At 48.6% G+C, this 13,807-nt stretch overlaps 1 non-coding gene across 1 annotated transcript; it reads left to right on the top strand.

Moving 5' to 3' along the window:
* The first annotated feature begins 12,352 nt into the window (after positions 1-12,352).
* LOC119621394 (U6 spliceosomal RNA) lies at positions 12,353-12,459 on the top strand. The gene has a single exon (XR_005237958.2). It is a non-coding gene; the product is annotated as a U6 spliceosomal RNA (small nuclear RNA).
* The last annotated feature ends 1,348 nt before the right edge of the window (positions 12,460-13,807 follow it).

Here is a 13,807-nt window from a genome sequence, read left to right on the forward strand (position 1 = left end):
CTCTGTACAGTGGTGCACCCCTGTAATCCCAGTGCTTTGGGAAACCGAGGCAGGAGGCTCACTTGAGGCCAGGAGTTCCAGACCAGCCTGGGCAACATGGCGAGACCCCCATCTCTACAAAACATAAAAAATTGGCTGGGCATGGTGGTGCATGACTGTAGTGCCAGGTACTCAGGAAGCTGAGGCAGGAGGATTGCTTGAGCCCAGGAGTTGGAGGCTGCAGTGAACTATGATCATGCCACTGCACTCCAACCTGGGCAGCAGAGTGAGACCTTGTCTTAAAAAAAAAAAGCAACAGGTAATGGTTGAGATTAAATGATTGTCTCAGAGGAGGATGAGAGCTTATCTCAGTTTGGGTTGCCCAAGAAGTAGACCCCGAGACAAGGAGTCAGAGATACATAGTTTGTTTGGAGGTGGCCTTCTCCAGGAAGAGGAGGGATGAAGTGAGCTCAGCTGGACATAGAAAGTAACCAATAAAGAGCAAATTATCAAGGAAGTTACTGCTATGGGCAACTGGAGCTCAAAGCTGCCAGGAAGCTCTGGGAGACAGTGTAGACACACACTTCAGAGTTATCTACTCCAGGGGTGAGGGAACTGGGGTACTGATACTCCAACAGTCTAAGCCGGCATTGGTTGAGAACAAAAAACAAACAAACAAAAACATATATAAACTTGAGTCAGGATTTGTTAGAGTCATCATGGAGAGGACATAAAAGCAAGGAACAGTTCTTAGGGGACCAAACCAGGAAAATCCCTCTTGTTCCCCTTGGAAACGCTTACTGTCAGGACTTGGCCTGTGTCCCAATTGCAACGGATACTCCAACACCCCTTGAGGGCTTCTGGGCAGTTGTGTGTTCAAGAGCAGGCAAGCAGGCACTGGGGGTCAGAGAAAGCCATCAGGCCACAAGGTATGCAGGCTGGCAGTTGGAAGCCCAGTAGCCTGCATGGAAGTGGTAAGGCCAAAGGGAATATGAATGTGATTCCGGCAGCATCTGCCATGAAGCTTCATCCATCTGAAGGAAGTACAAGTGCACGGCCATGAAGATGGAACCTCAGACACGAGCTGGGGGTGCATGTTCGGCCCTGTCCAGTCCTGTCTGTGGCTTGGCTACCACAAAACTCTTTTCCTCTGGGGACTAGTCCAGCACCAGCGGTCAGGATGATACATCACTTTCTCGCCTCTGATTCCAACTCCCACTGCCTCCTTTGATCATTCATTCAGCTTGCCAGGAGGCTCCACTCCAGGAAAGGGGATCCCAAATAGTAGACACGAGTATTGGGTCCATGGGAAAGGACAATGCTTGTGAACCACCTGGAGATGTTTCCCATCTTCCTCCCATGAGTCAGCTTCCAAGAGACATGGTTTTCTCTGTGCCCCGACAGTTCCCAGTATTTGGGTCACATTCCGGGGACCAGCCAGGCTATTTTCTGAAAGATGCCTCACTGCTCCCTTTCAGGCAGCAGCAGACTTAGGGCTGTCCCATCTTCCTTTCTCTGAATTCTCCCCTTCTCTGTCTGCTGCCCTCACTGGCATGAGCTCCCTGAGGCACGGGCTGTGCATAAGAAGGTTCTGGTTAGCACCGCAAGACAGGGTGAGAAAAAATAAATGAATGAAAAAGAAGGTCTGGTTTCGGTGCCCAGCCCAGGGGCCCATCATGGAGCATCAAATGAGCCATGGATGGTGGCCTTTCCCCAAGATGAAACCCCATGACTAGACCACACATTCTCAATGGAGGTGACATTACCCCAAGGGGCCAAAATTGGTTCTTGGAGGAGATGCTGAAAAAGTCTTAGCTATTACTGGCCGGGTGTGGTGACTCATGCCTGTAATCCCAGCACTTTGGACAGCCGAGGAGGGCAGATGACATGAGGCTAAGAGTTCGAGACCAGCCTGGTCAACATGGCAAAACCCCATCTGTACTAAAAATAACAAAAATTAGCCGGGTGTGGTACTACACATCTGTGATCCCAGCTACTTGGGAGGCTAAGGCAGGAAAATCACTTGGACCTGAGAGGCAGAGGTTGCAGTGAGCCAAGATTGCGCCACTGCACTCCAGCCTGGGTGACAGAATAAGACTGTCTCAAAAACAAAACAAAACAAAACGAAACAAAAAAACAAATAAAAAACACAAACCATCACCAATAACAAAGTCTTAGCAATTACAATGATTTGTGGTCATGTGAATTTTAACACTATCAAACTCAGTCTTATTCCTTAGTATTTAATTTTATGAGCAGTGGCGAGATTAGTTTAAAAATGTCCACAAATCCAGAGAAATACTGGATGAAATGGAAGATGGCATGACTGAAATCAGTTCATCTTTTTTTTTTTTTTTTTTTTTTTTTTTTTTTTTTTTTTTTGAGGCGGAGTCTCGCTCTGTCGCCCAGGCTGGAGTGCATTGGCGCTATCTCGGCTCACAGCAAGCTCTGCCTCCTGGGTTCACGCCATTCTCCTGTCTCAGCCTCCCGAGTAGCTGGGACTACAGGCGCCCATCACCATGCCCGGCTAATTTTTTGTATTTTTAGTAGAGACGGGGTTTCACCGTGTTAGCCAGGATGGTCTCGATCTCCTGACCTCGTGATGTGCCCGCCTCAGCCGTCCAAAGTGCTGGGATTACAGGCTTGAGCCACCGCACCTGGCTGAAATCAGTTCCTTTTAAGCCCACTTGTAGCTCCATGTGGCTCATACTCATGTAACTTTGAAGACTAGCTGGTGCTGGGGCCCAGACCTGTGGGATGGGTCTGTGGCACAGGGAAGGAGGGGGGCTTGGGCCTCCGCAGAAGATTCTGATTCCAGGACCCCAGCGTTGGAATGAATGGGTCCCCCAGGCCCAGGGGTGGCCTCCACAGCTCTGGGGAAGAGCCACTGAGTTCTTGACAGATGTGGCCCTGGGTTTATTAATTCCTGCATCAAAGACCACAACCCCCAGCCACAAGGGTGAGTAGGTCAGAATCCACTCCCCATTCCAGCCATCTCCCAGTGAGTGGCCCTTCGTTCTCCTTGCTTGGGATGCTAGAGGACCAGTGTTAACTATGCTACCAGGAATTGTCATATCTGGGCAATACGAATGTTTCATCCAACTTTTTGTTGCTTGCTAGCAAGCCAGCATGAAGGACCAGCTGCGTGGCTCTATCTTAAAGTGAGGACACAACTGCCCCCTGCCCTCAGTTTTCATGGCCCTCGTCCCTCTCCCAACTCCAGACCTCAGGAATTGCACGGTGGAGAGAAGGGTTGGCCTGGGATCACTGAGGCAGCATTGTCTCCAGCAGCTGCCCCCATGCCGGATCTGTGAGGGCAGGTAGGTATCAGGGCTACCCCAAGATGACTCCACCACCTGTCCTGTGCTCAGTGGAAGAGTGGCTAATGAGGCTGTTTTGCAATCCCAAAATATCCTCAGTTCAGAGCCCAATTTTCCCTTCTGTGTGGACTTTGCAAGCCACCCTGTCTCCAGACGGCTGTTTTCTATTGTACAAAATGGGACTGCTGAGGACATGACACCTGCCTCTGAGGACTGTTTGAGGGTTGAATGAGGTGTGTGCAGCAGGTAACGGAGACCGGAGCCCAGAACATGGCCCAGCTTGAGTGTGATCAGTAAAGATGTCAGGGTGACATGCGCCGACACTCCCTCATCTGTGGTTCCTGGCTTGCATGTCTGCAGACATGCAGACAGCAGCTAGAGTTTGGCAATGTAGGCAAGAAGGATGGGTCTCCCTGGGGTAGAGCCTCTCAATTTTCTTTCTTTCTTTTTCTTTTCTTTTCTTTTCTTTATTTTTTGTTGCCCAAGCTGGAGTGCAATGGTATGATCTTGGCTCACTGCAACCTCCGCCTCCTGGGGTTCAAGCGATTCTCGTGTCTCAGCCTTCCAAGCAGCTAGGATTACAAGCACGGGCCACCATGCCCAACTAAATTTTTTTTTTTTTTTTTTTTTTTTAGTAGAGATGGGTTTCGCCATGTTGGCCAGGCTGGTCTCGAACTCCTGACCTGAAGTAATTCACCCGCCTCAGCCTCCCAAAGTGCTGAGATTACAGGCATGAACCACTGCACCCAACTGAGGCTCTCGATTTTCAACGAAAGTCAGACTCTGGGTAGAAGGGAACCCCACAGGATGTGGTAATGAAGTTTGCATGGGCTAGCCTGGGAACCTGACTGTTTGCATGAGCTAGCGTGAGAACCTGACTGTCCACATGCTGTGAAAGCAGCAACTCACCCAATCTGCAAGAAGACCTGGCGGTGGGATTGTTCTCTGCTGCACTCAGGCCACATCAGGGGCTCTTGTCCAACCTCGCCTGCCCAGTCAATGGATGGCAGTGAGCTGGGAAGAAGCTCATTTACTAGGAAGGGGTCTTCACCTCTTGCCTTCCTGGCCTCCATGTGGACCCACTCTGTGACCCTGACCAAGTCCGCAAATCTCCCTTGAGTGCTGGGATGAATAAAGCTGTGCTGGGTGGCCTCTCAGGTTGCAGCCTAGATTCAGAGACTCCACGATCCCCCACTGTCACCAAAAGGTAACACATCTGTGGGGCCCAGCTTGGGGCTCTGGTCTCCTGGGAAGTTTGGTCTTTTGGGTTCAGGAACTGACTCCAAAGACCAAACTTGGTTTGGCTCAAATTTGGCTGCTTGGCAGGGGAGATCCCTTGGCTCTTGTGGTCTGGGTTTGGCAGCCCTAAGCTGTTTCCCAAGCCATGTCATTACTCTAACTTCCTCCTTCCTTTTCCTCCCACCCCACCCCCATTCCACTCCCTCCCTGCCACCCACACACTCCACTCTCTTAATGAGTCCCAGGGAGATGCTGCCTGCCTTATATCACCTTCCCCGTTGGCAGAAGAGAGGCCCTGAGAGCCCCTGGTATGCTTGGCTCTGCTAAGTGCAGCCCTGACTCAGGGTTTCCATGGCAATAGCACTTGCAGCAACAGCCTTGGCTTGTTGCCAAGGCAGACGACAACCATGACAGCCAGTCAGACTGCGTCCAGCTGTGTCTGCAGCCAGAGGGGACAGGGATGCTGAGTGGGGGTGCCTCTCCTGCCCCCTCTCTAGAGCCCACCCTGGTTCTACCCTGGACTATCCTACTTGCCTGGACAACCTTAGCAGGGATGTTAGGATGCAGGAGGAGCCCAGGATGGGGACCCAGGACCTAGGAACAGGCCAGGCCATACCATTGTCTTGCTGTGCAAATTGGGCAGGACTGTGCCTTCTGTGGGCCTCTGCTATACTAGAGGACTGGGCTAGACCATGGAGCTTCAGGGCCATCTGATTCTCCCAGGAGCAGGTTCTTGGTATTGGGGGGACAGTTTCCTCTCGATTCAGGGGCCAGCACTGTCCCTGCCTGGAGCCTTCCCTCCCCATCCTCCAAGGCTACGTGTGGGGTCTACCCTTCTCTGTGGCCTGGAGGGGGCTTGGATCCAGGTGATTGGGCTAAGTGGTCTCTCTGTGAGATCACTGGCTCTAACCAGGGAGCTAACCCTCCTCGGAGAAGGCTCACCGTTGTTCTGACACAGCCCCATGTTCCTGTAGACTCTCATCAGGAGGGGTTGCACTGTGTTGCAAGGGTTGCCCTGGAACCCCCAATCTTGCGATCTCTTTGGGCTGTGCTGCTTCCAACAATTCCACAATTCTTAGTTTTAAATGTTACAGAAGAAAAAGTAAAGTAGAGATGGTTGGAAAAGGGAGCCTTCCAAAAGAGCCTCCTACACTCATGCCATATCATGGCAGTCACTTAAACACACATTTCTCAAGATCATCTCCTGCTGACATTCCACATAGGCCCTTTTGCAGATTTCAGCCCTGGGGAAGCTAAAGCATGAACTACTGCTATTTCACTTACAAATTGCCCTGTAGCAAAACAACCTCCAAAGAGCCATATTATTATCTCTCGTAGTCCTGTGGGTTGGCTGGGCTCAGCAAGACAGTTCTTCTGGTCTCACTACAGCTTTTTGTGTGTTCTAGTTAGATAGTGGCCGGGCTGGTGTCATCTATACACAGCTTACTATAGTGCAAAGATCTCACTACTCCATGTGGTCTTCCTGGAGAGCACCTGGACTTTTTAGATTATGGCTCGTAGCTTCCAAAAGTACAGAATCCAAGAAGGAAGATGTGGAAACTCACAGTCCTCCTAGCTCTAAAAACTGGGCCCCAGTTGCCCCTTTTCTGCTACCTTCCAGACAAAAAGCTGGTTCAATGTGGGAAAGAACTATTTCTGAATAAGGTCACACCCTGAGGTTCCAGGTGGACATGAATTTTGGGTGGATGCTACCTCTGTTAGTCTGTTCTCACACTGCTGTAAAGAAATACCTGAAAGTCAAAAAATAACAGATGCTGACAAGGTTACAGAGAAAAAGGAATACTCACATACTGTTGGTGGAAGTGTAAATTAGTTCAACCATTGTGGAAAGCAGTATAGTGATTCCTCAAAAAGTTAAAAGCAGCACTACCATTCAACCTAGCAATCTCATTACTGAGTATACACCCAGAGAAATATAAATCATTGTACCATAAAGACACACGCACATGAATGTTCACTGCAGAACCATTTGCGATAGCAAAGACATGGAATCAACCTAAATGTCCATCAGTGACAACCAGATAAAGAAAACGTGGTACATATACACCATGGAATACTATGCAGCCATAAAAAAGAATGAGATCATGTCTTTTGTGAGAACATGGATGAAGCTGGAGGTTATAATGCTCAGCAAACTAATGCAGGAACAGAAGACCAAATACCGCATGTTCTCACTTATAAGTGGGAGCTAAATGATAACTCATGAACACAAAGAAAGGAACAACACACACTGGAGTCTACTTGAGGGTGGAAGGCAGGAGGAGGGAGAAGAGTAGAGAAATAACTATTGGGTATGGGCTTAATACCTGGTTGATGAAATAATCTGTACAACAAACCCCTATGACACGAATTTACCTATGCAAGAAACCTTCACATGTGCTTCTGAACCTAAAATAAAAGTTAAAACAAAGGAAATGCTTGAGACTGGCTAATTCATAAAGAAAACAGGTTTAATTGGATCATGGTTCTATAGGCTGTACAGGAAACATAGCAGCTTCCGCTTCTGGCGAGGCCTCAGGAAGCTTCTAATCATGGTGAAAGGTGAACGAGGATCGATGTATCTTACATGACTGGAGCAGGAGGGAGAGAGTGAGTGGGGAGGTGCTACGCGCTTCTTTTTTTTTTTTTGGAAAGGAGTCTCACTCTGTTGCCCAGGCTGGAGTGCAGTGGCACAATCTCGGCTCACTGCAACCTCCGCCTCCCGGGTTCAAGCGATTCTCCTGCCTCAGCCTCCTGAGTAGCTGGGATTACAGGCATGCACCACCACACCCGGCTAATTTTTGTATTTTTAGTAGAGATGGGGTTTTGCCAAGTTGGTCAGGCTGGCCTGGAACTCCTGACCTCGTGATCCACCTGCCTCAGCTTCCCAAAGTGTTGGGATTACAGGCATGAACCACTGCGCCCGGCCAGCTACACACTTTTAGACAACCAGATCTCACCAGCACTTACTCATTATGGTGAGGACAGCACCAAGAGAGAAATTCGCCCCCATAATCCAATCAGCTCCTACTTCCAGCATTGGGGATTACAACTGAATATGAGATCTGGTGGGGGCACGGATCCAAACCATATCACTATCCAACTCACTGCAGGAGATAACAACCCTAGGCTCATGGAGATGCTGGAGACTAGAATCCAACTGTGCAAAGAGCATGTTTAGTATGGGACCGGCCACAGAAGAGGTGCTCAATACATGGTCATTATTGTTATATAAAACACAGAAATGCAAAAAACACTGGCCCGGCGCCTTCCCAACAAACACTCCTCCAGGGGAAACCAGGAATCAGAGCTGAGTAAATGTGGAAACGTACCTTTGCAGACTCCACAAAGCCAAACTCCAATTTGTGTTTCTTTTTGTTTTTCCTTTGAGACAGAGTTTCACTCTCTTTTTTTTTTTTTTGCCCAGGCTAGAGTGCAATGCAGTGATCTGGGCTCACTGCAACCTCCACTTCCCAGGTTCAAGTGATTCCCCTGCTTCAGCCTCCTGAGTAGCTGAGATCACAGACATGTGCCATCACAACTGGCTAATTTTGTATTTTTAGTAGAGATGAGTTTTCACCATGTTGGCCAGGCTGGTCTCTAACTCCTGACCTCAGGTGATCTGCCCGCCTCAGCCTCCCAAAGTGCTGGGATTACAGGTGTGAGCCACTGTGCCCGGCTCAAGTTGCGATTTGATTTAGATCCCTGCATTTCAGGTTTAAGGAATTTATATTTACAGAGTTGCGTGATCATCTTCAGCATTCATCAAACACATATCATCTGGCAGAAACCGTGCAAAGTATCTTCCATGAGTGATCTAATTTAGTTCTTACAAGAAAGGTACAATTATTATCCCTATAAAAACGGAGAGGAGGGAAATGAGGCCCAGAGACGTGAGGGCCCGCCCCAGGTTACACAGTGGGCAAGAGGGGGTGCTGGGGCTTGAGTCCTTTTTAAGTCCAGAGCCCCTGCCGTTCACCAGAATGAAAAGAGCCTTCTCCCTCCTGCTCTTCCTGGCAGAGGCATTTGTCTTCAGAAAGGATAAAGACTTGGTCTATGCTGGGTGCAGTGGCTCACACCTGTTAACCCAGCACTTTGGGAGGCTGAGATGGGAGGATTGCTGAACCCCAGGAGTTCGAGACCAGCCTGGGCAACATAGAGAGACTCCATTTCTTTTCTATTTTTTTGAGATGGAGTCTCCCTCTGTCACCCAGGCTGGAGCGCAGTGGTGCAATCTCAGCTCACTGAAACCTCCACCTCTCAGGTTCAAGCGATTCTCGTGCCTCAGCTTCACAGGTAGCCTGGGACTACACGCACCGCCATACCTGGCTAATTTTTGTATCTTTAGTAGAGATAGGGCTTCGCCATGTTGCCCAGGCTGGTCTCAAACTCCTGAGCTCAAGTGATCCACCCACCTCAGCCTCCCAAAGTGCTAAGATTACAGTTGTGAGCCACCATGCCCTGCCAGGAGACACTCTATTTCTACAAAAAATTAAAAAAAATTAGCTGGGCGTAGTGGTGTGCACCTGTGGTCCCAGCTACTCCAGAGGCTGAGGTGGGAGGATCACTTGAGCCCAGAAGTAGGAGGGCGCAGTGAGCTATTATGGCACTGCTGCACTCCAGCCCGCGGGACAGAGCAAGATCTTGTCTCCAAAAAAGTTAAAAATAATTTTTTAAAAAGACTTCACGGACAAGAAGCTGCTCTGTCTGTCCATTGGGTCACATCCAGTCCTCAGGGCCCTCGACTCAGGTCCGGCATCCCTTACTCTGCTCCCTCTGTCCGCAAATGTGCAGTGACAGCGTCTATACTCCTGAAACCTTCCATCGGCCTCTGACACAGCGGAACACGAAGAACATCCTTGAGCTCCTTGGCCTCCTGCGTGGCATCAGCCCCGTGCCTCCCAAGGGCCCTGTTATCTAAATTTAATCTCATGTGACAGGTGCCCAGAGCTGTTTCTGCCTGGTGATTTATGGAGACAAGGTGGGTCCCCTTCCAGACTGAGGGTAGTCTGCCCGAGCACCAAGATACCTGGGAAAGCTGGTTCCAGCTTTGCCAGACACCCAGGGTGACATCCACTGGGCCATTTTGCCCATCCTGGGGACAGCAAAGTCCCCGGGCTACTTTGGAGTGGCATTATTAATTATTATTATTATTATTATTTTTGAGACGGAGTCTCGCTCTGTCGCCCAGGCTGGAGTGCAGTGGCTGGATCTCAGCTCACTGCAAGCTCTGCCTCCCGGGTTTACACCATTCTCCTGCCTCAGCCTCCCGAGTAGCTGGGACTACAGGCGCCCGCCACCTCGCCCAGCTAGTTTTTTGTATTTTTTTAGTAGAGACGGGGTTTCATCGTGTTAGCCAGGATGGTCTCGATCTCCTGACCTCGTGATCCGCCCGCCTCGGCCCCCCAAAGTGCTAGGATTACAGGCGTGAGCCACCATGCCTGGCCATTAATTAATTAATTAATTTTAAGTGCACATACTTTTATGTTCAGCCCCTGTAAAGCTATCAGATATTTGAAAAAGGTGTATATTTTTGTGGTTTTGTTTTTGAGACAGCGCCTTGCTCTGTTGCCCAGCCTGGAGTGCAGGGGCATGATCATAGCTCACTGCAGCCTGAAAAGTCCTGGGCTTAAGTGATCCGCTGGCCTCAGCCTCCTGAGTAGCTGGGACTACAGGTGCACGCCACCATGCCTTATTGCTTTTTAATTTTTTTTTTTTTTTGTAGGGACAGGGTCTCACTATGTTGCTCAGGCTGGTCTTGAACTCCTGGTCTCAAGCAATTCTCCCACCTCAGCCTCTCAAAGTTCTGGGATTATAGAGTGAATCACTACACCCAGCTATAAAAAGTTTTTTTTGTTGTTGTTGTGGTTTGTTTTTGAGACAGAGTTTCGCTCTGTTGCCCAGGCTGGAGGGCAGTGGCGTGATCTCGGCTCACTGCAACCTCCACCTCCTGGGTCCAATCAACTCTCCTGCCTCAGCCTCCTGAGTATCTGGGACTACGGCTGTGGGCCACCATGCCCAGTTAATATTTTTGTATTTTTTAGTAGAGACAGGGTTTCACCATGTAGGCCAGTCTGGTCTTGAACTCCTGACCTCTAGTGATCCGCCTGCCTTGACCTCCCAAAATGCTGGGATTACAGGCATGAGCCACCAAGCCCAGCTGAAAATTTTAAAACGTGAACCAAAGAGTCTAGTTTGAAGAACTTAGCTAGGAACGAGTGAGTTCTTACCCACATAATGGAGTTCTCCAAATGAGTAACGGGAAGTGTCAAATGAAAGGCAGGTCGCTTAGAGATTTGAAATTCTTCGGTGGCCCAGTCCTGGCTGTGCTGTTGATTGAAGAAGTTTGCAGTCATCTTCAGAATTCATTCCAGAGGCTGACTTCTTAATTTGGGCATCCGTAAACTAGTCATGGCAAAAGACATGCAAAGAAAAACACCATCTCGCCAAAAAGGACGCAGAGCCAGGGATCCAACCAGCAGGAGAGCCTGGGAAGCCCGTTTGCTCTGGACTGAGGCCCGGCCACTTCTGGGGACCATTCCAGCCATCTGCCACTATGCCCACCTCCAACTCCTTTCTGCAGACCCGCCGTGACCCTAGCACTTGAAAAAGCCCTACTTATTCATTTTTGTTGTGGTAGAATAAACGTTATGAAATTTACCATTTTAACCATTTTGAATGTACACTTGGCCAGGTGTGGAGACTCACACCTGTAACCCCAGCACTTTGGGAGCCTGAAGAGGGAGGATCGCTTGAGGCCAGGAGTTTGAGACCAGCCTGGGCAACATGGTAAGATCCCATCTCTATCAAAAATACAAAAATTAGCCAGGTGTGCTGGTGCTTGCCCGTAGTCTCAGCTACTGGGGAGGGTGAGGCACAAGAATTGCTGGAACCCAGAAGGCGAAGGTTGCAGTGAGCTCAGATTGCACCACTGCACTCCAGCCTGGGAGACTGACTGAGATCTGTCTTAAAAAAAAAAAAAAAAAGAAAGAAAAAAAAGTTAGCCAGGCGTGGTGGTGCATCCCAGCTGCTCAGGGGGCTGAAGCAGGAGGATTGCTTGGGCCTGGAAATAGAGGCCGTGGTGAGCTGAAATTGCACCACTGCCCTCCAGTGTGGGTGACAGGGCGAGACTCTATTTCAAAATAAAATAAAATAAAATAAAATAGTTCAGTAGTGTTAAGTATATTCACATTGGCCAGGTGCAGTGGCTCACGTCTGCTAACCCTAGCACTTTAGGAGGCCAAGGCAGGTGGATCACCTGAGGTCAGGAGTTCAAGACCAGCCTGGCCAACATGGCGAAACCCTATCTCTACTAAAAATAAAAAATAAAAAATAAAAAAATTAGCTGGGTATGGTGGCGGGTGCCTGTAATCCCAGCTACTCAGGAGGCTGAGGCAGGAGAATTGCTTGAACCAGGGAGGTGGAGGTTGCAGTGAGCCAAGATGGCACCACCACACTCCAGCCTGGGCGACAGCACAAGACTCCATCAAAAAAAAAAAAAAAAAAAAAAAGAAGAAGTATATTCACATTGTTGTGTAAGGGATTTCCAGAACATTTTTTATCTTGCAAAACTGAAACTCTATCGATTAAATACTAACTCCCCATTTCCCTCCTCCAGCCTCTGGTAACCCCCAGTCTACTTTCTGTCTCTATGAATTAGCTTGCTCTAGGTGCCTCATTTAAGTGGAATCATGCAATATTTGTCTTTTTATGACTGGTTTATTTCACTGAGCATAATGTTCTCATGTTTTATTACGGTGTGCCATGTGATAGAATTTCCATTTTTTTATGGCTCAATAATATTCCATGGCACTGAGCTTGATTCTGTAGCACATATGCCAAAATTGGAAAGATACAGAGAAGATTAGCACGGCCCCTGCGCAAGGATGAAACGCAAATTTGTGAAGCGTTCCATATTTTTTTTACAATAGCGAAGACTTGGAATCAACCCAAATTCCCATCAATGATAGACTGGATAAAGAAAATGTGGCACATATACACCATGGAACACTATGCAGCCATAAAAAAGGATGAGTTCATGTCCTTTGCGGGGACATGGATGAAGCTGGAAATCATCATTTTTAGCAAACTAACATAGGAACAGGAAACCAAACACTGCATGTCCTCACTCATAAGTGGGAGTTGAATAATGAGAACCCATGGACACAGGGAGGGGAACATCACACACTGGGGCCTGTCGGCGGGGGGAGGGGGGACTGGGGAGGGATAGCATTAGGAGAAATACCTAATGTAGATGACGGGTTGATGGGTGCAGCAAACCACCATAGCATGTGTATACCTATGTAACAAACTTGCACATTCTGCACACAAATCCCAGAACTTAAAGTATGATAAAAAAAATATATATTTCATGGCAGGAATGTATCACACTGTGTTTATCCATTTATCCGTTGATGGACACCTGGGTTGCTTCTACCCTTTGGCTATTGTAAATAATGCTGCTATAAAATTGGTTATGGATTAGCTGGGCATGGTGGCGCATGCATGCCTGTAGTACCAGATACTCAGGAGACTGAGGCAGGAGAATCGCTTGAACCCGGGAGGTTGCAGTGAGTGGAGATCGTGCCACTGTCCTCCAGCCTGGGTGACAGAGTAAGACTCCATCTTTAAAAAAAAAAAAAAAAAAATTGGTTATGCAAATATCTCCTTGGGCCCCTGCTTTTGCTTCTTCGGGGTACAGAGCCAGAAGTGCAATTACTGTTTTTAAGTTTTCGAGGAATCTTGTTCATTTCTTGTGTGCCCTGCTGTTTATGAATCTGCAGAGGAGTGAGGTGCACACAGAGAAAAGTCTAATGCTTGTTCCTGAAGGCACTGTCGGCGTGACATGGGGGTTGTGGCAGTGGGTGAGGACTATCGCCCCTCTCTCTTCAGGAATCGCTGATGAAAGCCGCCACTTGGTTCTCATCAAATTTTCAAGAGAAAGAAAAAAGGGGTTTTGATGGAAGGCAAAATGACTCCAGGGCTCCTCTGGAGAAATTTCGTGATTTGAGGAGGGAGGGAGCTGGAAGGGGTTGCCTTTATTCTGTTCTGCACAATTCAGGTCCTGGAGCTTGATCACAAATGCTGGTTTTGCAGTTATCAGGATCCACCAGACAGGAAAAAAGTTTCCCATGTTCAAAAGTGTGGACTAGCAGGGGCAAGAGCCCAGTTTTGTGCACAGCAAACAAATGCTGGTGACTGTACTGCATTTCATGACGCACAGGCCACATCTCTGTAAATGCATCAGCTACAACTCTCCGGAATTGAAA

This window comes from Chlorocebus sabaeus, chromosome 28, assembly GCF_047675955.1.
Source record: "Chlorocebus sabaeus isolate Y175 chromosome 28, mChlSab1.0.hap1, whole genome shotgun sequence".
Classification (NCBI taxonomy): Eukaryota; Metazoa; Chordata; class Mammalia; order Primates; family Cercopithecidae; genus Chlorocebus; species Chlorocebus sabaeus.